General features: G+C 41.8%; 18 non-coding genes across 18 annotated transcripts; all 18 read left to right on the top strand.

The window, feature by feature from the left end:
- Positions 1-17,861: 17,861 nt before the first annotated feature.
- On the top strand, positions 17,862-17,932 carry trnag-gcc (transfer RNA glycine (anticodon GCC)). The gene has a single exon. It is a non-coding gene; the product is annotated as a tRNA-Gly (tRNA).
- Positions 17,933-18,143: 211 nt separating this feature from the next.
- On the top strand, positions 18,144-18,214 carry trnag-gcc (transfer RNA glycine (anticodon GCC)). The gene has a single exon. It is a non-coding gene; the product is annotated as a tRNA-Gly (tRNA).
- A 230-nt stretch (positions 18,215-18,444) lies between these two features.
- trnag-gcc (transfer RNA glycine (anticodon GCC)) lies at positions 18,445-18,515 on the top strand. The gene has a single exon. It is a non-coding gene; the product is annotated as a tRNA-Gly (tRNA).
- A 221-nt stretch (positions 18,516-18,736) lies between these two features.
- Positions 18,737-18,807, top strand: trnag-ccc (transfer RNA glycine (anticodon CCC)). Its single transcript has one exon. It is a non-coding gene; the product is annotated as a tRNA-Gly (tRNA).
- Positions 18,808-19,320: 513 nt separating this feature from the next.
- On the top strand, positions 19,321-19,391 carry trnag-gcc (transfer RNA glycine (anticodon GCC)). Its single transcript has one exon. It is a non-coding gene; the product is annotated as a tRNA-Gly (tRNA).
- Positions 19,392-19,621: 230 nt separating this feature from the next.
- Positions 19,622-19,692, top strand: trnag-gcc (transfer RNA glycine (anticodon GCC)). The gene has a single exon. It is a non-coding gene; the product is annotated as a tRNA-Gly (tRNA).
- A 513-nt stretch (positions 19,693-20,205) lies between these two features.
- trnag-ccc (transfer RNA glycine (anticodon CCC)) lies at positions 20,206-20,276 on the top strand. The gene has a single exon. It is a non-coding gene; the product is annotated as a tRNA-Gly (tRNA).
- Positions 20,277-20,497: 221 nt separating this feature from the next.
- Positions 20,498-20,568, top strand: trnag-ccc (transfer RNA glycine (anticodon CCC)). Its single transcript has one exon. It is a non-coding gene; the product is annotated as a tRNA-Gly (tRNA).
- A 221-nt stretch (positions 20,569-20,789) lies between these two features.
- trnag-gcc (transfer RNA glycine (anticodon GCC)) lies at positions 20,790-20,860 on the top strand. Its single transcript has one exon. It is a non-coding gene; the product is annotated as a tRNA-Gly (tRNA).
- An 807-nt stretch (positions 20,861-21,667) lies between these two features.
- On the top strand, positions 21,668-21,738 carry trnag-gcc (transfer RNA glycine (anticodon GCC)). Its single transcript has one exon. It is a non-coding gene; the product is annotated as a tRNA-Gly (tRNA).
- Positions 21,739-22,062: 324 nt separating this feature from the next.
- On the top strand, positions 22,063-22,133 carry trnag-gcc (transfer RNA glycine (anticodon GCC)). Its single transcript has one exon. It is a non-coding gene; the product is annotated as a tRNA-Gly (tRNA).
- A 230-nt stretch (positions 22,134-22,363) lies between these two features.
- trnag-gcc (transfer RNA glycine (anticodon GCC)) lies at positions 22,364-22,434 on the top strand. The gene has a single exon. It is a non-coding gene; the product is annotated as a tRNA-Gly (tRNA).
- A 230-nt stretch (positions 22,435-22,664) lies between these two features.
- Positions 22,665-22,735, top strand: trnag-gcc (transfer RNA glycine (anticodon GCC)). The gene has a single exon. It is a non-coding gene; the product is annotated as a tRNA-Gly (tRNA).
- Positions 22,736-23,126: 391 nt separating this feature from the next.
- On the top strand, positions 23,127-23,197 carry trnag-gcc (transfer RNA glycine (anticodon GCC)). The gene has a single exon. It is a non-coding gene; the product is annotated as a tRNA-Gly (tRNA).
- A 533-nt stretch (positions 23,198-23,730) lies between these two features.
- Positions 23,731-23,801, top strand: trnag-gcc (transfer RNA glycine (anticodon GCC)). Its single transcript has one exon. It is a non-coding gene; the product is annotated as a tRNA-Gly (tRNA).
- Positions 23,802-24,031: 230 nt separating this feature from the next.
- On the top strand, positions 24,032-24,102 carry trnag-gcc (transfer RNA glycine (anticodon GCC)). Its single transcript has one exon. It is a non-coding gene; the product is annotated as a tRNA-Gly (tRNA).
- A 221-nt stretch (positions 24,103-24,323) lies between these two features.
- trnag-gcc (transfer RNA glycine (anticodon GCC)) lies at positions 24,324-24,394 on the top strand. Its single transcript has one exon. It is a non-coding gene; the product is annotated as a tRNA-Gly (tRNA).
- Positions 24,395-24,916: 522 nt separating this feature from the next.
- On the top strand, positions 24,917-24,987 carry trnag-gcc (transfer RNA glycine (anticodon GCC)). The gene has a single exon. It is a non-coding gene; the product is annotated as a tRNA-Gly (tRNA).
- Positions 24,988-25,096: the final 109 nt, after the last annotated feature.

Below are 25,096 nucleotides of genomic sequence, written 5' to 3'. Positions count from 1 at the left end.
GAATGCTGGAAGCTGTAGCTGCCAGCTGTTTACTGTAATTTAACGGGGAAATTTGTTAGTGTGATGATGCCGATTTGTACTTGTCTTCTCCGACAAAAAGGGACTCTGAAATAACTACGTAATGAAGCAATGGAGCTCGGATGGATCGGTGCTAGGCTAAGCTAACATTGTAGCAGCTCCACCAACACTCAGAATAACGTCATGTAGACGTAAATACGGCAGCGTCTATTCATTGTTTGTACCATATGGTTTACACACACACATTTATACACATAGTTTGGTCCGGTCTCTTTGGTGAGGTATCGTAGAGCTCTGGGTGAACACAGACGGCTACAGTATTTATTTCCTGATTCAACAACGGCAGGACGTCAGTGATGACAGGAGGAGCAGCTCAACGCTGATAGGCTATCGCGCTGGGGCGTAACGCGAATATTTCGCCGAAGTTGAAAAATTTCAACTCACGCAATTGGGGCGATTTGGCGTTTGACGCGAATTTGCGTCAATCGCGCCGCGCCATCACAAATTCGCATCACTCCAGTCTCATCGCGTCTGTGCATAGACTTTGTATGTAATCTACTCGCGCGAATAATTCGCGCCGCGTTTGGTGTGAACGCACCATAAGGAGGGCGAGGGTGGAATCCAGGCAGGGCAGGCAGACTGGGGAACCGGGAGGATGCACCAAACTGCAGGAACAGGAGGACAGGGTCAATGCAATGAAAAAACACTCGGAAACAACTCTGAACTAGTCTCTAAACAGAGCGGCCGAGAATGAGCAAACTACCACGTAAGTTGTAACAACGATCTGGTGAAGAGTGGATGAAGAACCAGGGTAGATTTACTGTTGAGTGATGAGTTGATGGAAGGCAGCTGGGTTGACTGGGCAGGTGAGGTAAATTGTAATCAGGAGGAAGCCAGGAGGAGACCAGTTCGGAGCCACGCCCATACCACACACACACACACAGGACAAGCAGGGAAGAGCAGGAGGCACAGCCTGGCCGTGACAAATCCTTTATTATTGAAATTATTTTCATTTCTATTAAATTATGAAATGATTTAGTCATCCTGACCTTAACAAATGAAAGCACCATAAGTGATTGATAATTGATAAATGATGAATGAGGTAATGAGCAAACATGTATTGTATCATGTGCAGTTCACACATGATACAATACACTACTTTCTCTTCTCAAAGGACCTGCGTTTAGGATTTCACAACAACCAGCTTTTGCAAGAGAAGTAGTAGTTGATGTCTAAACAAAAGTGTCCCACCTGACCCCACTCTACCCAACTTCTGCTTAGCTGTGCATGTGTATGATCTGTCAGGAAATACTAAAGCAGACACACATAATCTGACTTTTTATTTTCTAAGATAAAGGTCCTAATATAATTCAAACCAATCCCAAGACCAAAAAAATATCAGTTTTACCTTTTACCTTCTGATGAGCTAAATTACAACTGTTGACATTCTTTTTTATTTTTTCACTAGCTTTGTTCTGTTTAAGATCTAATTTTGTACAGCACCAGTTTTGAATCTTCTCTCGTTTTAGCCATCTTGTGGCTAACAAGCTTTTTCTAAATGTCTGAAATTGTAAAATGATAATGGTGTTTATTATGACAGTGATGAGGGACATAATTGTACTTCAAATAATCCAAATATGATCCAGTAATAAAAAAGGAGTGACAAAATGATGACAAATGCCAGGGACCCACGGTGACACAGGTGTCACGTGTCCTTTAAATGTTCTGGAAAGTTCCTTATACAGCTTTATCCTTGATTTTAACTCATGAAGTCCCTAAGTGACACATACGGAACATCTTGGTGGGTCATATGACAAGGTCATGTGATTTTGTGTCTGACAGGAGAAGCTAAATTTAAAAAAAACTGTTTTTCATTGCTAAAGGTAAGATTCACCCAATTTCAGAATTCTAATGTTTACATAACATGTCCTTTATTATATTGAACCTTTTGTGAACACATTTCTTGAACAAACTGATATAAAACAAATCAGATAAATATCGTTGTGACACATACGTCACATCGGGAATTTAACCTAAAAATGAAAAGAAAAAGCTGATGTGACATATATGTCACAATAAGAAAAATAATTATGATCTGCTCAGTTAATTTGGCTGATTCAATGATATTTAGCTAATATATTTTATGTTGTTCAATTGAAAATATATTCAAACAAATGTAAACCAAAAATCATGTTATATTAATTAAATGATTAATACAATGTATGAGGAAACAATTTTTACCTATCGGTAAATAAAATAAAGAGTCATATTTCAATTCCATTTAATTTTTTCTGTAGTATGTACAACAACAAGCAATATAACGTTCAGGATGCGCTGGCAGTCATCCAGGGAGACGACAGTGACTTTGAGGGATGTAAAAGTGGCTCAGAAGACCTTGAAGACCCTGATTACACTCCTAGCAACAAAGACATGGAGAATGATGAGTCAAGTGAGTCTGCTGATTCAGACTGTTGTGAACCAAGTGATTTAGAAGAAGTACCTCAACCAAAGGTGAACCCTAGGCAGCAAAATACAACTGCCCGAGGAAAAAAACAGTTTTCTTGGAGAAATACACCTTTTGAAGTCCCTGAGTGCACATTCAAAGGACAGAGTGTCACACCTCCAGACAATCTTCATACTCCCCTGGAGTATTTCAGGAAGTTTGTAACAGAAGAAATGATTGAGTTACTGAAGGAGCAAACTAATTTGTACAGTGTACAACAATCTGCATGTCACAGCAATGTTAACACCACTGTTAAAGAGCTGGAAATATTGATCGGCATCTACCTGCGCATGGGTCTTTGCCAACTGCCGGGAAATCGTGCTTACTGGGAAAATGACACAAGGTGTGCCATGGTGGCTGACAACATGTCACGCAACCGTTTTCAGACCCTGCTGGCATCTCTACACTTCACTGATAACACCGATTTGTCAAACAGGCTTGAAGAGGATAAGTGCTGGAAGATCCGTCCATGGCTTGATATGTTTCGCAAACAATGCCTTGAGATCACCCCAGAAGAGCACAACTCTATTGATGAGCAAATGGTGTCTTTCAGAGGGGCACACAGCCCAATAAGGCAGTATGTCAAGAGCAAGCCCCATCCTTGGGGATTGAAAATTTGGGGCCGTTGCACTTCCTCTGGAATCCTCTGTGATTTTAAGGTCTATGAAGGTGGCACTGGGAAAAAAACCTCACTTGGCATGGGAGGTGACGTTGTGGTCAAGCTGTGTGAAACTCTCCCATCAAACCAAAACTTCAAAGTATTTGCAGACAACTTGTTTTCTTCAGCACCACTGGTGCTTGAGCTTCTTCAGCGACAGATCTACTTCACAGGAACACTCCGCAGCAATTGCTTGGCTGGTTGTCAGCTTGAAGATGAGAAAAGTCTTGCCAAGAGAGGCAGAGGATCTGTGGATGCCAAGGTGGAGAAAGAGGGATCCGTGGCCGTTGTCAGGTGGTATGACAACAGATCTGTTAATCTGATCTCTTCCTACTGTGCAGTTGAACCTCAAGACAAAGCTCGACGCTGAGCAAATCAAACAAAGCATTTGTGGAAGTCAACAGGCCACACATTGTGAAGGAGTACAACACATTCATGGGGGGGGGGTAGACCTCCAAGATGCATGCATCGCAAGGTACAAGTACCACATGAGGTCACGGAGGTGGTACCTCTACCTGTTCTGGCAAACCATAATGATAGGCCTTGTTAATGCATGGCTGATCTACCGCCGTGACTGCACACTACTTGGTGTCCAAAAGCCACTGAAACAAAGGAGCTTCCAGGCAGAGGTCGCAACTAGTCTTATTCTCATCCATTCACGAAGGGGCCGCCCATCAGTCAACGCCACATCTCCACCACCACCTCCCAAGAGAGTTCGTGTTGGAATTCCAAATGATGTTCGCGTGGACCAGGTTGCACACTGGCCTGTGAAATGTGACAAGCGTGGGCGTTGCAAATTCTGCAAAATCAATGCAACCACCACCCTCTGTGAGAAATGCGATGTGCGTCTTTGTTTCACTGAGGAAAGAAATTGTTTCAAAGATTGCCATTTGGCCTAGGCTAAAATGCCACGCCTGCTGATAACAACGGTTCAAACGGTTCAAACACAAAAGTGTATTTGTTTCTAAACTCTTTTTGAAACATGTTTTTCAAGTTTACTACATAAGTATGTTGCTCAGTTTTCTACAGTTACAGTAGCTTTTTGATAAGACCTCAAATATGAGGTAGTCTTATTTATTTTTAATCAGTTTGCAACTTTTTGTGTTGTAAAACAAATCTGAAAAAACTGTAAAACCTTTTGTAAAATTGTTTCTACAAATGTTTGTACAATTTTTTGTAAAACCTAAGAAGGAAAGTTATAGTTTGTGGAAATGCAAATAAAAAGACAAGTTTTGTTACCAAACAGAAAGAGATTGTCAGGTTGATTTATTTTCCAATGAGGAATAAGTTTACCATTAACGCCCAATGTGACATATATGTAACATTTCACATCTTTGACAGTAGGGGGTGGTATTTTGAAAACAATGTCAGAAATGGGTTCTATGTGGTCTATTTAATCTGTCTTATGTCCCCCATAATTTTCCATGAAGGATAAATGGGTTCGGGTTCTTATTTAAAGTGAGAAGCTGTTGTGTTTATCAGTCAGAGCTGCCACTTGTGGCTGTTCTTGTTTGATGAGCTGTGTTTTGTTAGACAACCCATTCCTCCCCTTTCTCTTCAACTGTCGTGAAAAAGAACGTCTATCTGTGTGTGTGTGTTTACTACGTATTTCTGCCCACGTGCATGTTCTCGGATGTGGTAATGTGTATTATAATTTATAAAATGACTGTTGTGTCCCTATTTCCAGAATAGAGAACTCCAGTAACACTGACGGGTCACACAAAGACGAAGACGTGCTTTGTTATTAATAGGTAATCGGTCTTTTATGGTGGTGATGTGAGAAGACAAAGAAGGCCCCCTATTCAAATAGTAATTGCTCACAGTTAATCATTGGTGCCTGCGTGTCATGAGACTGGGCAAATTTAGCTTTGGGGGAAAATTAGAGTGTGATTGTACAACAGCGGTCGTCACAAAAGTCAGGCGTCAAATTAAAGATGAAAGAAAGTAGGATGGGGATTTTATTGCACTGGATTCATTAGATTTCATAGTTTGACACATAAACCAATACACCTGGGAGGACCATTTCGAGAGCTTTGGTTAAAAAGGGAATACTGCTTAATTTCTGAATTCCCACACCATAGGAGGCCGCCATTTGTTCCCCCTCATGCTTTAATTGATATCGGAACATTATCTCCCACGTGGAAATGTTGCATCGCTGATAAGTTTCCTTCTGGGAGAAATCGGGAAGCGATTGCAAAGTGTAGGTCGCCCAGAAGCCAGGTGTCACAGAGGAGATGGAGAAAAAGAAGCTGGAGTGCTCTGTGAGGACTGTAATGCATTCAATTACACAGTTTAACTCGGAAAATGAGAGAGCAGCCGAGGAATGAGATTGTGAGAGTAAGGGATAATTTGGACTATTTCCAAGCGTGGTTCCATTTTCCCATCTCTGTCCATCATGTCTAACGAGCCAATGAAGACCGCAAAAATGAAGGCCTAGAGCTCCCACAGCACGTCTCTTGTTCGATAGTAATGCTGTGAGTGCATTTCATGAATATGTTATATAGTACATATAAACATAGTACATAGTACATAGAAAACTAAAGAAATACCCTACTTCTGCCTCCTTTTGGGTCATGAGGGTTTGTACTGAATTAGTCATGAAGTCAGGTTAATAATAATTAATATAATAATAATAATATAAAAAATACTCATACATATTCATAGACCACTTTTCATGAAAGAGATGTAGGTCAGAGTGCTGTACAAACAAAGTTAATAAAAATGCAACACATTTAAACAAGGTCAAACAGACAATAAAATTTGACAATAAAAATGCAAAAAAATGTTTAATTAAAACAACAGACGATTAAGAATAATATAAATTTGAAACTTTGTGAAAAATAAAAAGAGGTTCAGAGCTGTCATTTAAAAGTATTTTCACATGTTACTATTACACTGTGATATTTGTGTTCTGATGCAATCACAAGGGCACTAAAAATGTAAAGAATGTGGAAAACCATCAGAGATTATCCATCACAATTTAAAATCATGGTTGAACAAACAAAACTAGAAGTTTACAGCCTGACAGTGCCAGTAGCATGGCTGTAGACTTCTAGTTTTGTACTTTTAGCTATCATCATGCTAACATACTCACAATGACAATGCTAACATGCTAATGTAGGAGCAGACAAAAATTGACCCTAACCTGATGATGGCGCTATATGTAAAGTAAGAGAAATCACCATAGTAAGGATTCATCCTCTCGGGACCATGAATGTCCGAACAAAATGTTGTGGCAATCCATCCAATAGTTCCATCTGGATTAAAGTATCGGACCAATCGACTCGCTGACATTGCTATTTCTGGAGCCACACTGCGACCATGGCTAAAAATGTAACTAATTGGTTACTAGTTTGAGTATTGCAATTGGAGAGTGAATAAAATAACGGAGCTCTAAGGTGTAGGAACTGAAAAAAAACTTACATTTGCTAGATTGGATTGAAGAAGAAAATAGAATATTCTGCATTTTTAAAAATGCACAAATTCTGTCTAAAGGAAGAAGACTGCACTCACTTCCATTTTTCTTTGAAAACCATATGTTGTATTTGAAGACATTTTCTGACAGTTATGTACCTACAGAATAACATGCCCATCCAAGCAGCCCTTAAGAAAGTATTTAAAAGTTGTAACTACAGGCTTTATTAATAGTTAAATCATTTACTGATGCTTTCCAGATTGAATATAATAAATTATTGAGAGCAACGTTTGGGTTACCAGGTCACGAAAAATCCCTGATCTCTTTTTTAGCTCTTTAGTTCATCAGGTAGACACCTCCAATGGACCATTTAACCTCTGACATCCTGGATGCACCAATTTGATAAACCAGCTCAGCATAGTGGCGCCAATACTGGCCTTATTAAGCAGATTGGACATCAACCATGATGTGACTGATCCCCATTTAATACAGTTCATTTGTTAATGTTGTGAGAAAATTCATTGTTTCTACTTTCAGTTGCATTCATTAAGTCACAGCGGCTTGCCGAACGAGTAGCAATATCAACGTATGGTGCTTGAAGCATGTCAGAGACCATATTTGTGCGCCCAAGAAACATCCTTTTAAGTACCAATGAAGGTGAGGTATATTGTGAAAGACTGCCTCATGCATCTATCTCATGAAGAACAAGTAGTACAGCTGGTAGTCTGTCCATGAGGTTATTACAAGCCTGGTGCCTTAATGCCCACCTGTTGCCACTAAATCGCCATTTGACCTGGACCTATTTATCTGAGGGAAAAGCTTTCTCATATGGCATTTAAGGAATTTCTTATGTTGAAGAACTAAAGTATTTGAGTGACAATTTAAATGTTTTTTGTAGAACTTAAATTTCTCTTTAGGAAATATTAACAGAATTTTTAAATGCAAACTTAAGATGCTGCACGCAACCAGCGACTGCCCTCCGTGTTTGTCAGTGGAAATATACACACGGATCCATGTTCGTGGCTCATGAATCTCAGATTAGACATTGATTATATGTATATTTTGCTACATTCGTATGCCACTTGAATAATGCTAAACCCCTCAAGCGCCTATGAAGTGCGAGTGTCCTTATTCCAATCAATGGCTTCTGCTGCTGATGAAAACACTTAGCAGCACTCGGGCTCACTGCAGCTCAGGAGGATGTAAATTGCCACATGTTAAATGGAGGCTAGTAGATTGTTCTTCACAGAAGTGCAGCTGCGAGCATGTACACCCTGCCATATTGCACTGTACACAGCACGTGCCGCACGCTGTCTCTTTCATATATGCACACAGAGAGTAGTCAATTTTCTTCTCCCTCTCACACGCACATAAGAGTCTTCAATAGCGTACGTACATGTGCGCACATACTCCTAGGCAGGCAGGACACGGGTGTTTTTGGTATGTTTCAGCACGTTGCATCATTTGTCTTCCTGTCAGTTTGTACAAGGGGCCTGATCCTAAGCCCTGCATATTCATGACCATCAAGTTCTGAAAGACTGTGTGTGTGTGATAAATGATGTCGAGAGACTTACACAAAGAGAAAGGGGGGAGATGGTGGAAAGAAAGGAATAAATAAAAATGTCCGTCAATTTTTTATTTGAAATACACTAATTTAAATTGTGTATATATATATATATATACACACATATATAGTTTTTCAAACTTTACCTTTATATATGCACTTCCGCCTGCAAAGTAATTTTCCATAAATGTGTAATTGAAATGAATTTACATAGATATAGATCAATATTTACCCAGTGCAAATATAACCATCAAGATATTAAAGCAACTAATTTGTGAGTTATTTACTGAATGCAGAAAAAGAAAACATCTTTGGGCTAAATGTCTTTACAAGTACATAAACAAGTCAATTCTAGCAGTTTATTTACTATAGCAGGCTTTCTGCCTCCTTAACTTCATTTATTGCACCGTGCCCCTAATGAGGTTGATGATAAATCTCAGGTTAATGAGCCGTAATGATTGTAAATTAGCATAAATTGATACATTAGCCTCCTCCATCGGCAACCTCTTTAACTCTTGGATGTGGCGACACCAGATGAGATATAAACTTCAGCACATATAAGGCCTGCTGATTTTGGTACACGGAGTTCATGATTTAATGATCTTCAAAGGATAGTTCCGGGTTACACAGGCCATATGACTTTCTGCTTAATGTCGAACAAAATGTCTTGGTGACATCTTTCTGTCTCTAGACACTCAGTAACTGAATGATTGCACTACACTGAATACATAACTGAATTGAGGGTACCGAATAGGTGTCAGTGGTCAGCTTAGCATAGAATCTCCTTCCACAATGCCATTACTGACTCAGCTGTGGAATCCATGTTACATCCTGGTTAAAAGCTTACTGAAAGACTGATGTGCACGCTCACATACTCACAGGGAAGATGCTAACATGCTAACTTTCAGTTGCTTTTTCCATCTTAGTTTAGCATGCTAGCATTTGCTAATTAGAGTGCAGCTGGGGTTGATGGGAATGCCATATGTATTGCAGATATTTGGTCATCAACCAAAGAATAGGACAAACTGGAATGTTTATCAGATAGTGATGGTAGAGGATAAATCATGGAATACCTGCAACTTTTTTAGCAATAGCTGTAAAGATATTCAGTCAAAACCAAAGATTTCACCTTCATGGTGGAGCTCGAAGAAAAGTCAAGGGATCAGTCAGAAGGATTCAACCTGTGAGGAACAAGAATGTCTGCACCAATTTAATGGCAATCAATCCAAAAATTGTTGAGATACTGAAGGCATGTGCCAGTTGATCCAAATTAGCATAGGTAAACGCCCTGCCAATCCCAATAAAAGGGCATGGGACCGCAGGGTCGTGTGCACACAGGAATTTAAACGCCGAAACGAAATTGTACAGTCTGCGAGTAGGACTCTAAATGTTTTTTTAAAAATTCTGAAGTGCAGGTACTTCTGCAGGAAGAGACTGTCGACTGTAGATTAAGTAGTGGATACAAAATAACCTACAAAACATGTATGGGATGCTACATTCGTTCAGTGTTGAAATGTTAGTGTAATGTTTATTCATTTAACTTGTATTAATACTGTGTAAAATACAGTGGAATCCTCTTTTATAGTGACATTTTTAGAACATTATATCATCTATATCATATTACATCTGGTTGAAGACCGCACCATGAAAATAAAAAGCCAACAAGCACAACTTGCAACTGCTCCATTTCACTTTGTATCCATGTGTGTGTGCAGTGTTTTGGTCAGTCAATCCGATAACGAAAAACAAAAAAAATATGAACACCCAAAGTTGTCGCCCGTATCAAAACTGTTTCTCATTTTTTGGGTAGACGAATTAAGCCTAGGTGCCGAGAGATCAAATGAAAACAACAGATAGAATTCTAAATGTACATTTTCTTTGTAAACACAGAAGAAAATGTTGACGTTTTTAATCTCCTAATGATCTGCCTTGGCCCTGGTGTTTCTACTGTTAATGACTTGACTCACTCCTGTGTCCCGGCCATCAATCAGTTGCCAAGGCAACCGGCTTAAAGGTCAACGAGGACTCTCCATGAAAGAATTTGCAAAGCATGTTACAGCCGTATTAGACCAATATCTGTACGGTTCTTAACCCTGTGTCCATAACACTGTACACATACATATGTTCTCCGGAGTTTATGATGTTATTACGCTGAAGTCGATGTGCACTGAGGGAACGACCAAGGATAATTAGAAGTGTATTTACGGTGGCCTTCACATGCCATTAATTTCCAGAGGCAGTACAGTGTCCAGATTTAGAAGGATGATTGGAATTGTGAGATGGCTGTTGTAAATTAGGGGGGAAAGTTAAGATCCAGCTATTAAAATGTAATGATTTATACTTGGCTTTAAATATTTTTAAGGTATTTAATATATTTTGTATGATTTATCTCTGAAGATTTAATACTTTCTGTGAGTTAAAGCCACTACTTTCATGTAATTTTAGTGTCTTCCTTATTATTTCGATGGCATCAGTTTGTGTTTGCAGCATAAGTTAGACCACCGTGGACGCAATTGGTGCATTGGCAATGTAAGACGGTTGGTCCGGTCAGAAATATCACCACAACTATTGGATTGACCGCTATGAGCCTTAGTATAAATATTGAAGGTCTACAGAGAATAATGACTGGTGATCCCATGACCATTGGTGTAGCACCACAAGTTTTCTGATATCCAGTATGGTATCTGAACGTCCACTGGATGGATTGAACAAAGATGGGGTGCCATTCTCAAGTCAAAATCTATTTGTAAGGTATTTTGGTTGAACATTTTCACTTTGCCATTTACCTTAGCCTCAGCTGTTGTGTTTGAAGTCTATTGGTTCACATTCATCAAATCTGTCTCAAAACAGCTCAATGCTCATGTAAATTGAAGAAATTGAGAGTCCTCGTGCTCATATAAGGCTTTAGCACCGCTGCCCCTGACTACAACCTCAGGCCTGCAAGCGTGACTGTAGGCTTTTAGTCCTATTATATTTCTGCAAAGAGAACTTTAAAGAAATGTGTGTCTGTTTAAATATGACAAATTAGTAATCCACCGTTTCTCAGTGACTGCCAGGAACAGACACAAAGCGTTATTCCTCTGCGTCAATGAATATCAGCTACAACCACGGTGACATTCCACAAATGAAGACATCCAGCTTTTCTACTTTAACCGTCCCCTTTCAAAATCCATTTCACAACGAGAGAGAGTAGCTCTTGACAACAAAGGTGTTTCCCTGCTGTTCTTGTCTTGCTGCATTTCCCCTAACCCCACTACAAAACCAGTGGAAATTAAAAGGAACAAGTTCACAAGGGAGTCTGTGAGGGTTGTAAATTATGTGCTTTGTGATGCATGAGTACACTTTTTCAAAATACCTCTCAGTGGGTAATCTCCTCAAGGAAGTGTTGCGAAATGTTTGCAACAGGAAGCCAACATGGTCAACACGTCAAATTCAACAGCCCGATCTGGGATACCAAGATGGAATAGTTGGAGTGCGTTGCAATAGTAAAGAATATTTGGAATTGAAAAAGAAAAAAACTTGTAAAATATGTTGTTTGACCTTGTTCGGAAATCAAATAATCTTGTTAGATATAGAAAAGGAGATGTGATATAATTTAAATGTGGGCATAATGGTGCACGTGCGTCATTGTTATTGGTTATGTGAGGCTGTAACATTACCTTTTTTTGAATCAGCAGGTTTAATGTTCGTCATCATTTTTGCCATGTTAACATTATCATAAATTCAAACTACATTTAATGCTTATGGGAATATCATTAGTTTTGCAGGTATTTGGTCATAAACCAATGTATTGGACAAATGGAAACTTGCACCTCATGATAACAGATACATGTCCAAATGTCATGGGAATCCATTTGTAGTTGTTTAGACATTTCACAAGATTGTGAAAGATTCAGGGCACCAATAATTCAAAGGCAGAATGAGAGAACAGACATAAGGGGATCAAAAAGACATGAATGGTCTCAACAACCATTTCTAGTAGAAGTAGAGAAGGACACAGAGCTGGCTCAAGAAAACTGGAACATGAGCAAATAGGAGAGAATGACAGAGTGAAAGAAGACTCCGACAAGAGGAGAGAAAACTGGAAGGATTTTCTTCAGTTTTTTGGGAAGAAGCTCACCTAGCTCGTGACATTACCACATGGCTTGGGTGTGCCATTACTCTATTGCTGACATATCTGGTACAGAGTAGTGATGTGTCGGTCGCGACGTGAACGACGGGAGCCGGCTCCTGATTGGGAGCCGCTTTGTTTTTTGTTTCTCTCTCTCTCTCTCTCTCTCTCAAGCCGCATTTGATTGGTCAATATGTGTGGTGTCGTCTCTGTACCTGCGCTGAGCAGAGGGGGGAGGGGCGGGAGTTACACACACAGCACACAGCAAGCACACGAACAGGAGGGAGGGAGACGAGTCACGAGAGAGAAAGAGAGCAACGGACTGGAAAGGTAAAAAAAAAAAAAGTTGAGAAAATGAGTGTCAACAGGAAATGCAGCAAAATCTGGACACATTTCAATTACATTGACCAAACTAAGGCAGAATGTAGAGTCTGCAAGACTAAAATCTCATATCGAGCTGGCTCCACAAACAACCTGCACAGGCACATGAGAACTGTTCATCCATCAGTGCAATTGGAAGAAAAAAGACAAGCAAGTGAACCTGATATTAATGAAGGTGCCAGTATGTCTACTGCAACTGTTGCTGCAACTGCAGTGTCTACAGCATCGTCCAGTACACCACCACAACCACCTAAAAGTACAACCCAGAGCTCTATGAGCCAATTTTTGCAAAAGTCTATGACCGCAGCAAGACAGAAGACAATTGATGAAGAACTGGCCAAAATGATTGCATGTGATTTCCAAACAATTTCAGTTGTGGATGACAAAGGATTCAGAAGGTTTATTCATGCACTCAATCCAATGTATGCAATTCCAAGTAGGAAAACACTCTCCCAAGGAATCATCCCAGGCCTGTATGACAGAGGCCTGGGATGTATGTTGTTTCACTTTAAATTTGTTAAGTATTAAAAAGCTAAAAGTTTAAAATAGTTAAAAGTTAGTTAAGTTCATTTGTAAATAGTTAAACATTTGTTTTTGCACTTTCTAATTTATTTTCTTTATCACTCTGTAGAGTGTATAAATAAAAGTGTATTTATATAATAAACATTTGATATAGTGCATGTTTTTTTTACATTAGTAATTCATATTGCACATCATTTTACATTATTGTTGGTAATAAATTAATTTAAGCACCAAAAAATCTGAAGAGCCATTTGGGAGCCGAAAGAGCCGGCTCTTTTTAGTGAGCCGAGCCAAAAGAGCCGGTTCTCTAAAAAGAGCCGGAATTCCCATCACTAGTACAGAGCTTGAGGGAAAGTGTCACGCTGCAGAATGAGCTGGTGTGCGTACGCATTCGTTGTCAGCAGGCGGCAACCTTCAGTTCTGAAAAGAGCTTGCATTCGTTCTAATGGCCATCAGGGGGTGACTCCTCTGATTCAAAAATAAGTCTAATTGTATAAAAGTCTATGAGAAAATTACCCTGCTTCTCACTTTTTTATTACGCCAGTAAACATTACTACTTTCAAGTCTTCAATACAGCATGATGTTCATTCAATAAATGATGGTCCCATTTAGGAAATAGACCATAAAGCAGGGTACGCTTTAGGGCGTGGCTCTATATATATATATATATATATATATATATATATTCATATATATATATATATATATATATTCATATATATATATTCATATATATATTCATATATATATTCATATATATATATATATATATATATATATATATATATATATATATATATATATATATATATATATTCTCCTGGACACAGGTTCAAGTCTCAGTTGGGGTAAAGCCACACATCAATGATAAAGAGCTATTTATAAATCAAGAAATGTGTATCCAACTTTGCCGTTTACTGATTATCACTAGATTATAGTGGCAGACAGGTTATCAAGTACTTGAATTATTTATGGCTAATAACCTATTCTCAGAGATGGGCAAAAATACATCAAAATGTATTTTGATACAAAATAAATAAATGTATTAAAATAAAATACAAAATACTGGTGCAAGAAAATGTAACAAAATACAATACATGTATTTTATATTTAAAATATAGGAAATACTTTTTTCTGGATTTTCCGTTTTCTCACAATTTGGTATAGCGGAGCATTCAGGTTTGGGCTATATAATGTACACAAAGCTCTGGTGAACCCCACAAAAAGGAAGAACAGTCACAGAATGTCAGTGTAACTAAGCAAAGCTATTAAAAGACAACTTGATTGATTATGTATGTATGTATATGTATTAATGTGACTTAACAGCCCATAAACTTTGGCTTTGTATCAAGAAAGTATTCATCACATATGAATAGCATCACACATTAGGCCTATGTATACTATAAAAGCAAAATATAGAATTAAAACCAGTTGTACACAGGTAAAGAGCCTAAATAAATTACTGTACATCAAGTTCTGCACAGAAAAATGAATACAAATAAAAGGTAAATAGTAAATCAATACAAAAGTGAACAGGTAACTTAACAAGTGAGTAGCCTACTTCTCTTTTACTGTACCTTGGCCAGTGGCATGGTAGCCTACTTATTTCTCTTACATTGGCCAGTGGCATGGTAGGCCACATAGTTCTATATTACAGTGTTAAGTGTCTCATACAGGTTCACACTGACATAATAATCCTTCCATTTTGGTTCTTGAGACCCAACCATTGAGTAGCCAGTTTAGTTGCCTTTTAAGAACTAACTTTTCAAATATTTCTGGTGTTAACCGGAATTGCAGGAATATTATTCCTGCAAACGAGAACAACCGGAGCTGAAGAGGGGAGGGTTGTGTTAAATGGAACAAAAAGGGGCTTGATAAGTGGGTACTGCTGGAGAAAGCAGGTCTTTTCTGGTGTCCTCCAGAAAACGAAGGGTCTCTAACTCAGCTTTGCTGTGGCTTGTGTATTTTAAATACAAAATTACTCCACTCTAAAGTATTTTGTTACAAATTACGTTAGATTTTTTATCAGCCCTATCAAATACAAAATACTCAAGTAATTGAAATACAAGTAATAGAAATACTGCCCATCTGCCTATGTTATAGCTTTCCTAATTATGAACATTTAAATTGCAATCACTTAAATATCTTTTTACTGTTCATTATAATGATTCACTTATGAGACATGTAGACCTTAGTGAACAAAATATATTTATTATACACACCAGGGTCAGTAAATACTGAACAATATCAAATACAACACAAATATAATAATGTATCCAGTAAAAAAAAAAAAAAATCTCATTATTAAAATGAGCAAAGATGTATACACGACAAAACACTCCAATTTTCCATTCTCATAAAACGCTGACCCCTGGAACTCAGTCCAGGTCATCTCCTTCTCCATGCCCTGGTCTTTGGGAAAAGACTAACGGGGCAGTAAATGTACTTCTCCGTTACTCCAGGGAACCCCGTGTGAATGTGAGGACTGTTTCAGCTCCACCTAACAGAATCCACACTTGCGACCTGTGTGCTGGGATCAGTCCTCTTTTGCTGTCCTCTCGCTCCTCCACCCTTTTCTTTGTGGCATCCAGTTCCAGCTAAAAGAACAGTGTCTCTGCAAAGTCTACAAAAGGCATTTTTGGGTTTGTCAGACCTTCAGCACCATAAACTTTAGTGGAGCAGTAGAAGTATCTGACAGGACCCTGCTGGTAGAATAACCATCATTCTCATACCTGGACTTTTGGCTGGCCATCAGAAAGACACCTTTTTGCCTGGGTCTGCTTTTGCTCTGACACCCGTTGTTGATGTTTTTGCATCTCCATGCAGTTTTATATACTATTTTCTCAATGCAGGCTTGAGTCAGGGTCTGAACAGGTGGGTTATTGACTGCAACAGGCATGGTAACAACTGGCACACTGGTGGTCTCACTGCTCTCTGTCAGAGAGTGCCAGATTCCTTTTGCCTCTCTTGCAGATTTTCTGGGCTGGTGTTTAGCAACTTGCTGAGGTGCTTTAGAAATTGTGAGATGTGACGTTTTATTGTTGGGTGGAGCATACTGTTGGGTCTGTACAGGAGTTTTGAACTAGAGCAGCATAGTCCTGGTCCACAAGCTTGAGCATGTCTTACTGCCCACGGTGTTTATTCAGCAGGTTGTTGATAGCTGCCTTCATGGGGGCCGGCCATCGCTTGTGGTCCAATACAAAAACTCTCCCTCCTGTCTTCACAGGTCCAGTGCGGGCGCCAGTTGGTGAGGACAGCAGGGGCAGAGACGACCAGACCCACCCATGGCTTCAGCAGGAGCATGTGAGCGTTGTGTCATCACAGAGGAGCCAGAGGGCGGATGCAGCTTCTTCTGGAGGTACACCTGGAGTTTCTGCATCTTGGTCCCTGGAGCACAGCTTTTCTTCACTATAAAAGATGCATAGCCATCACCCCTGCTGTGCCAAATCTCTCTCCAGGTGCTGTTGGCACGAGAGCCAAAACCAACCAGCTGGTCATCCTCCGATGCTGCTGCTGTCACAACTGGCTTTTGTTCCTCGTAGCTGGGGCGACCGTGGCTCACTGGCTTAAGAGGGTTGTCTGGTAACCGCAGGTTCAACGGTTCGATCCTCGACTGGGACCTGCCACGTGTCGAAGTGTCCCTGAGCAAGACACTGAACCCCTGGCTCCCCGGGCGCCTGTCATTGGCAGCCCACTGCTCCCTATATACAGGGATGGGTCAAATTTTGTGTATGTGTATTGTATATGACAATAAAAAGGGATTCTATTCTAGCTGAGAAGAGACTGGATTTCTTGAAAGCTGAGGGAATAGCTAACAAATGACAGCATTTGCACAACAAATGTCCTTGTTGTGCCCCGCTGCCGTGAACACTCCTGCAGCCTCCTCCTTTTGCTGGTTCCTGATGAGGTAGATGGTGTACCCAATGTCATTCTCCAGGAGCCAGTGGAAGGACTTCCCCTTGTACTTCCCAAACTGCAGGATGTAATCTCCAGTCACCTCAGTTTTATCCGAAGCATCCCCTCCTCTCTGGCGGACCACAGTCAGAGCATTCTGTCTGACCAGCTCCTCCTTCACAGGTGCAGACTTGTCCTGTAGAGACGGGTTGTCTTTGAGGACTTTGGCTGCATCAGTCGGATCCTGACGGAGAAATCCCAGTGGTCCCTTACGGAACGTAACCGCCATTCTTCCAGGGAAAAAAAACTGTTTGTGCATTTTACCTGTAATGACAAAGAGTATAATATATGAATAAGTCTATTACTACGTTATGGACAGCCATTGTTTTCATAACAGATGTTTAGGAGGTTAGTAATCAGCCTAACATCTGATGTTGTTGACCATGTATGGACCTTCAGTGCCTGTCTTTCTGTCAACTTGACATGAACAGTTTGTTGAGTCAGTGATTTACACTTCAATGGCAGACCCCCCTGTGGCTGAAACCCTTTGAACGACTCATAGAAAAGAACTTGGGAGGTGAAGGAAGCTCAGCCTGGTGGGGAGTCACACCTTCATTTACGACCCCCCCAGTCATGTGACTCAAGTAACAATGAAGTGTGAAGTGTCTTATCAAGAAACGCCCGGAACTCAATTCACCTTTTCACCCTCCCAAACAGACATGCACCAGACTAGAGTATGATTATACTATGTAATAAGAATGTCAGTTCTCGCCTTCTCTGGTTGGTATTACATCAGCATTGGTGGTTCAATGGTAGAATTCTCGCCTGCCACGCGGGCGATCCGGGTCCGATTCCCGGCCAATGCAGCAGGGATTTACTGTGGTTACGATAGATGTAATGGTTCTACGGGAATCATAAACACTGGGATACCAGCAAAACCGCTAATGGTTTGAGGTAAGTGCTGGATTTGAAAACAGTGGTTGTCGTCTTGACATGCCGGCCACGCAAAACTATCAAACAAATATTTCTGGTGGTCGAGAATGTCAGTTCTCGCCTTCTCTGGTTGGTGTTACATCAGCATTGGTGGTTCAATGGTAGAATTCTCGCCTGCCAAGCGGGAGATCCCGGTCCGATTCCTGGCCAATGCATCAGGGTTTTACTGTGGTTACGATACATGTAAGGGTTCTACGGGAATCCTTTACACTGTGATCCAAGGGTGTACAAGCAAAAACGCTAATGGTTTGAGGTAAGTGCTGGATTCTCGACATTTGAAAACATTGGTTGTATTGTTGACATGCCGGCCACGCAAAACTATCAAACAAATATTTCTGGTGGTCGAGAATGTCAGTTCTCGCGTTCTCTCTTTGGTGTTGCATCAGCATTGGTTGTTCAATGGTAGAATTCTCGCCTGCCACGCGGGAGATCCGGGTCCGATTCCCGGCCAATGCATCAGGGTTTTACTGTGGTTACGATACATGTAAGGGTTCTACGGGAATCATAAACACTGGGATGCAACGGTGTACCAGGAAAAACGCTAATGGTTTGAGGTAAGTGCTGTGTTTTAAAACAGTGGTTGTCGTCTTGAAATGCCGGCCACGCAAAACTATCAAACAAATATTTCTGGTGGTTGAGAATGTCAGTTCTCGCCTTCTCTCGTTGGTGTTGCATCAGCATTGGTGGTTCAATGGTAGAATTCTCGCCTCCCACGCGTGAGATCTGGGTCCGATTCCCGGCCAATGCAGCAGGGTTTTACTGTGGTTACGATACATGTAAGGGTTCTAAGGGAATCATTTACACTGGGATCCAAAGGTGTACCAGCAAAACCGCTAATGGTTTGAGGTAAGTGCTGGATTTGAAAACAGTGGTTGTCGTCTTGACATGCCGGCCACGCAAAACTATCAAACAAATATTGCTGGTGGTCGAGAATGTCAGTTCTCGCCTTCTCTGGTTGGTGTTACATCAGCATTGGTGGTTCAATGGTAGAATTCTCGCCTGCCAAGCGGGAGATCCTGATCCGATTCCTGGCCAATGCATCAGGGTTTTACTGTGGTCACGATACATGTAAGGGTTCTACGGGAATCCTTTACACTGGGATCCAAGGGTGTACCAGCAAAAATGGTAATGGTTTGAGGTAAGTGCTGGATTTGAAAACAGTGGTTGTCGTCTTGACATGCCGGCCACGTAAAACTATCAAACAAATATTTCTGGTGGTCGAGAATGTCAGTTCTCGCCTTCTCTTGTTGGTGTTGCATCAGCATTGGTGGTTCAATGGTAGAATTCTCGCCTGCCACGCGGGAGATCCGGGTCCGATTCCCGGCCAATGCATCAGGGTTTTACTGTGGTTATGATACATGTAACGGTTCTACGGGAATCCTTTACACTGGGATCCAAGGGTGTACCAGCAAAAACGCTAATGGTTTGAGGTAAGTGCTGAATTCTCGACATTTGAAAACATTGGTTGTATTCTTGACATGCCGGCCACGCAAAGCTACCAAACAAATATTTCTGTTGGTCGAGAATGTCAGTTCTCGCCTTCTCTGGTTGGTGTTACATCAGCATTGGTGGTTCAATGGTAGAATTCTCGCCTGCCACGCGGGAGATCCGGGTCCGATTCCCGGCCAATGCATCAGGGTTTTACTGTGGTTACGATACATGTAAGGGTTCTACGGGAATCATTTACACTGGGATCCAAGGGTGTACCAGCAAAAATGCTAATGGTTTGAGGTAAGTGCTGGATTTGAAAACAGTGGTTGTCGTCTTGACATGCCGGCCACGTAAAACTATCAAACAAATATTTCTGGTGGTTGAGAATGTCAGTTCTCGCCTTCTCTCGTTGGTGTTGCATCAGCATTGGTGGTTCAATGGTAGAATTCTGGCCTGCCACGCGGGAGATCAGGGTCCGATTCCAGGCCAATGCATCAGGGTTTTACTGTCTTTACGATACATGTAAGGGTTCTACGGGAGTCATTTACACTGGGATCCAAGGGTGAACCAGCAAAAATGGTAATGGTTTGAGGTAAGTGCTGGATTTGAAAACAGTGGTTGTCGTCTTGACATGCCGGCCACGCAAAACTATCAAACAAATATATCTGGTGGTCGAGAATGTCAGTTCTCACCTTCTTTGGTTGGTGTTAAATCAGCATTGGTGGTTCAATGGTAGAGTTCTTGCCTCCCACGCGGGAGATCCGGGTCCGATTCCCGGCCAATGCAGCAGGGATTTACTGTGGTTACGATAGATGTAATGGTTCTACGGGAATCATAAACACTGGGATGCAACGGTGTACCAGGAAAAATGCTAATGGTTTGAGGTAAGTGCTGTGTTTTAAAACAGTGGTTGTCGTCTTGAAATGCCGGCCAAGCAAAACTATCAAACAAATATTTCTGGTGGTTGAGAATGTCAGTTCTCGCCTTCTCTCGTTGGTGTGGCATCAGCATTGGTGGTTCAATGGTAGAATTTTCGCCTCCCACGCGTGAGATCTGGGTCCGATTCCCGGCCAATGCAGCAGGGTTTTACTGTGGTTACGATACATGTAAAGGTTCTACGGGAATCATTTACACTGGGATCCAAGGGTGTACCAGCAAAACCGCTAATGGTTTGAGGTAAGTGCTGGATTTGAAAACAGTGGTTGTCGTCTTGACATGCCAGCCACGCAAAACTATCAAACAAATATTTCTGGTGGTCGAGAATGTCAGTTCTCGCCTTCTCTTGTTGGTGTTGCATCAGCATTGGTGGTTCAATGGTAGAATTCTCGCCTGCCACGCGGGAGATCCGGGTCCGATTCCCGGCCAATGCATCAGGGTTTTACTGTCTTTACGATACATGTAAGGGTTCTACGGGAATCATTTACACTGGGATACCAGCAAAACCGCTAATGGTTTGAGGTAAGTGCTGGATTTGAAAACAGTGGTTGTCGTCTTGACATGCCGGCCATGCAAAACTATCAAACAAATATTTCTGGTGGTCGAGAATGTCAGTTCTCGCCTTCTCTCGTTGGTGTTGCATCAGCATTGGTGGTTCAATGGTAGAATTCTAGCCTGCCACGCGTGAGATCCGGGTCCGATTCCCGGCCAATGCATCAGGGTTTTACTGTGGTTACGATACATGTAAGGGTTCTACGGGAATCATTTACACTGGGATCCAAGGGTGTACCAGCAAAACCGCTAATGGTTTGAGGTAAGTGCTGGATTTGAAAACAGTGGTTGTTGTCGTCTTGACATGCCGGCCACGTAAAACTATCAAACAAATATTTCTGGTGGTCGAGAATGTCAGTTCTCGCCTTCTCTCGTTGGTGTTGCATCAGCATTGGTGGTTCAATGGTAGAATTCTAGCCTCCCACGCGTGAGATCTGGGTCCGATTCCCGGCCAATGCAGCAGGGTTTTACTGTGGTTACGATACATGTAAGGGTTCTACGGGAGTCATTTACACTGGGATCCAAGGGTGAACCAGCAAAAATGGTAATGGTTTGAGGTAAGTGCTGGATTCTCGACATTTGAAAACATTGGTTGTATTGTTGACATGCCGGCCAAGCAGAGCTACCAAACAAATATTTCTGGTGGTCGAGAATGTCAGTTCTCGCCTTCTCTCGTTGGTGTTGCATCAGCATTGGTGGTTCAATGGTAGAATTCTCGCCTGCCACGCGGGAGATCCGGGTCCTATTCCCGGCCAATGCATCAGGGTTTTACTGTGGTTACGATACATGTAAGGGTTCTACGGGAATCATTTACACTGGGATCCAAGGGTGTACCAGGAAAAACGCTAATGGTTTGAGGTAAGTGCTGTGTTTTAAAACAGTGGCTGTCGTCTTGAAATGCCGGCCACGCAAAACTATCAAACAAATATTTCTGGTGGTCTAATGGTTTGAGGTAAGTGCTGGATTCTCGACATTTGAAAACATTGGTTGTATTGTTGACATGCCGGCCACGCAAAGCTATCAAACAAATATTTCTGGTGGTCGAGAATGTCAGTTCTCGCCTTCTCTCTTTGGTGTTGCATCAGCATTGGTGGTTCAATGGTAGAATTCTCGCCTGCCATGCGGGAGATCCAGGTCCGATTCCCGGCCAATGCATCAGGGTTTTACTGTCTTTACGATACATGAAAGGGTTCTACGGGAGTCATTTACACTGGGATCCAAGGGTGAACCAGCAAAAATGGTAATGGTTTGAGGTAAGTGCTGGATTCTCGACATTTGAAAACATTGGTTGTATTGTTGACATGCCGGCCACGCAAAGCTATCAAACAAATATTTCTGGTGGTCGAGAATGTCAGTTCTTGCGTTCTCTCTTTGGTGTTGCATCAGCATTGGTGGTTCAATTGTAGAATTCTCGCCTGCCACGCGGGAGATCCGGGTCCGATTCCCGGCCAATGCATCAGGGTTTTACTGTCTTTACGATACATGTAAGGGTTCTACGGGAGTCATTTACACTGGGATCCAAGGGTGAACCAGCAAAAATGGTAATGGTTTGAGGTAAGTGCTGGATTCTCGACATTTGAAAACATTGGTTGTATTGTTGACATGCCGGCCACACAAAGCTATCAAACAAATATTTCTGGTGGTCGAGAATGTCAGTTCTCGCGTTCTCTCTTTGGTGTTGCATCAGCATTGGTGGTTCAATGGTAGAATTCTCGCCTGCCACGCGGGAGATCCGGGTCCGATTCCCGGCCAATGCATCAGGGTTTTACTGTGGTTACGATACATGTAAGGGTTCTACGGGAATCATTTACACTGGGATCCAAGGGTGTACCAGCAAAAACGCTAATGGTTTGAGGTAAGTGCTGAATTCTCGACATTTGAAAACATTGGTTGTATTCTTGACATGCCGGCCATGCAAAACTATCAAACAAATATTTCTAGTGGTCGAGAATGTCAGTTCTCACCTTCTCTGGTTGGTGTTACCAGCAAAAAAGGGTGTACCAGCAAAAATGCTAATGGTTTGAGGTAAGTGCTGGATTTGAAAACAGTGGTTGTCGTCTTGACATGCCGGCCACGTAAAACTATCAAACAAATATTTCTGGTGGTCGAGAATGTCAGTTCTCGCCTTCTCTCGTTGGTGTTGCATCAGCATTGGTGGTTCAATGGTAGAATTCTCGCCTGCCACGCGGGAGATCCGGGTCCGATTCCCGGCCAATGCATCAGGGTTTTACTGTCTTTACGATACATGTAAGGGTTCTACGGGAGTCATTTACACTGGGATCCAAGGGTGAACCAGCAAAAATGGTAATGGTTTGAGGTAAGTGCTGGATTCTCGACATTTGAAAACATTGGTTGTATTGTTGACATGCCGGCCACGCAAAGCTATCAAACAAATATTTCTGGTGGTCGAGAATGTCAGTTCTCGCGTTCTCTCTTTGGTGTTGCATCAGCATTGGTGGTTCAATGGTAGAATTCACGCCTGTCACCCGGGAGATCCGGGTCCGATTCCCGGCCAATGCATCAGGGTTTTACTGTGGTTACGATACATGTAAGGGTTCTACGGGAATCATTTACACTGGGATCCAAGGGTGTACCAGCAAAAACGCTAATAGTTTGAGGTAAGTGCTGGATTCTCGACATTTGAAAACATAGGTAGTAGTCTTGACATGCCGGCCACGCAAAACTATCAAACAAATATTTCTGGTGGTCGAGAATGTCAGTTCTCGCCTTCTCTCTGGTTGGTGTTACATCAGCATTGGTGGTTCAATGGTAGAATTCTCGCCTGCCACGCGGGAGATCCGGGTCCGATTCCCGGCCAATGCATCAGGGTTTTGCTGTGGTTACGATACATGTAAGGGTTCTACGGGAATCATTTACAATGGGATCCAAGGGTGTACCAACAAAAACGCTAATGGTTTGAGGTAAGTGCTGGATTATCGACATTTGAAAACATTGGTTGTATTGTTGACATGCCGGCCACACAAAGCTACCAAACAAATATTTCTGGTGGTCGAGAATGTCAGTTCTCGCCTTCTCTGGTTGGTGTTACATCAGCATTGGTGGTTCAATGGTAGAATTCTCGCCTGCCACGCGGGAGATCCGGGTCCGATTCCCGGCCAATGCATCAGGGTTTTACTGTGGTTACGATACATGTAAGGGTTCTACGGGAATCATTTACACTGGGATCCAAGGGTGTACCAGCAAAACCGCTAATGGTTTGAGGTAAGTGCTGGATTTGAAAACAGTGGTTGTCGTCTTGACATGCTGGCCACGCAAAACTATCAAACAAATATTTCTGGTGGTCGAGAATGTCAGTTCTCGCCTTCTCTGGTTGGTGTTACATCAGCATTGGTGGTTCAATGGTAGAATTCTCGCCTGCCAAGCGGGAGATCCCGGTCCGATTCCTGGCCAATGCATCAGGGTTTTACTGTGGTTACGATACATGTAAGGGTTCTACGGGAATCCTTTACACTGGGATCCAAGGGTGAACCAGCAAAAATGGTAATGGTTTGAGGTAAGTGCTGGATTCTCGACATTTGAAAACATTGGTTGTATTGTTGACATGCCGGCCACGCAAAGCTATCAAACAAATATTTCTGGTGGTCGAGAATGTCAGTTCTCACCTTCTTTGGTTGGTGTTAAATCAGCATTGGTGGTTCAATGGTAGAGTTCTTGACTCCCACGCGGGAGATTCGGGTCCGATTCCCGGCCAATGCAGCAGGGTTTTACTGTGGTTACGATACATGTAAGGGTTCTAAGGGAATCATTTACACTGGGATCCAAAGGTGTACCAGCAAAACCGCTAATGGTTTGAGGTAAGTGCTGGATTTGAAAACAGTGGTTGTCGTCTTGACATGCCGGCCACGCAAAACTATCAAACAAATATTGCTGGTGGTCGAGAATGTCAGTTCTCGCCTTCTCTGGTTGGTGTTACATCAGCATTGGTGGTTCAATGGTAGAATTCTCGCCTGCCACGCGTGAGATCCGGGTCCGATTCCTGGCCAATGCATCAGGGTTTTACTGTGGTTACGATACATGTAAGGGTTCTACGGGAATCATTTACACTGGGATCCAAGGGTGTACCAGCAAAACCGCTAATGGTTTGAGGTAAGTGCTGG

The sequence above is a fragment of the Anarhichas minor genome, unplaced genomic scaffold, assembly GCF_050575085.1.
Source record: "Anarhichas minor isolate MPS153535 unplaced genomic scaffold, ASM5057508v1 ptg000028l, whole genome shotgun sequence".
Lineage (NCBI taxonomy): Eukaryota > Metazoa > Chordata > Actinopteri > Perciformes > Anarhichadidae > Anarhichas > Anarhichas minor.
This window is presented reverse-complemented; position numbering and strand designations above follow the sequence as displayed.